At 33.5% G+C, this 824-nt stretch overlaps 1 protein-coding gene across 2 annotated transcripts in view; it reads left to right on the top strand.

Moving 5' to 3' along the window:
- Positions 1 to 824, top strand: part of LOC119591425 — an 83,783-nt gene that overhangs the window by 67,282 nt on the left and 15,677 nt on the right. The gene's annotated exons all lie outside the window — the stretch shown is intronic.

The raw sequence follows: 824 nt of genomic DNA, 5'->3' as shown, positions 1-824 counted from the left end.
GTGTAGATCTATATTACAGGAATGTGAGATATGATAATCTATCCACATGGACATACGTCGATGACGATTCCTCCTGCAGATATTTAATCAGTTTATCTTTTGTTTCAAGATACCCTTTTGGACTTCACTGTTGTACTTTTTCAGATTACATCGACTGGATCCAAGAGACGGCTAACACTGGAAGCAATTGTGAAAAGTAAAAGTTAATGGTCCGACATCCAGAGAATCTTCAAGGAAAACTTCTCAAGAATATGAGAACAAATCAAATTAAGTTTTAGTAGATTATGGTGTTTAAATTTACATTCTGAAGAGTGATTGGAATCTAATACATATATGTATCTGTTGTATTAACATATATATTGGTAGTTTATATCTGCATATTTCAGATCGAGAAATTAGTATTAGTATTAATCGACATTTCCCTGTGCTGAACACTTTAGATTTTAAAATGATAAGCAATTACGAAATAAATTAATTTCAGCGTATTCTATAGTTCTTCATTTTGCCCCACCATAGTTAGGAATTTCGTCGTGCTGCATCCCTCTACACCTGTGGTTCTTAACTTTCTTTGGCTGCGACTCAAAATCCTGTCCAGATTGACAATGGCAACGCACATACTTTCATTAATACTCTTTATTTATAATTCAGATTCTAAAATACTATGAATTGTCTATATCTATATGAGTTGCTTAGCTTTAGATGTTAATGACATAGGTATTCTAAACATAGGATTAATACTTTGATAACGTTTTGAATATGTATATTGGGAACAAAAGTGTGCACATATCCTTGATGACCCAATTCTGCGTCACGGCCCAGGGGTT

This window comes from Penaeus monodon, chromosome 28 (assembly GCF_015228065.2).
Source record: "Penaeus monodon isolate SGIC_2016 chromosome 28, NSTDA_Pmon_1, whole genome shotgun sequence".
NCBI lineage: Eukaryota > Metazoa > Arthropoda > Malacostraca > Decapoda > Penaeidae > Penaeus > Penaeus monodon.
This window is presented reverse-complemented; position numbering and strand designations above follow the sequence as displayed.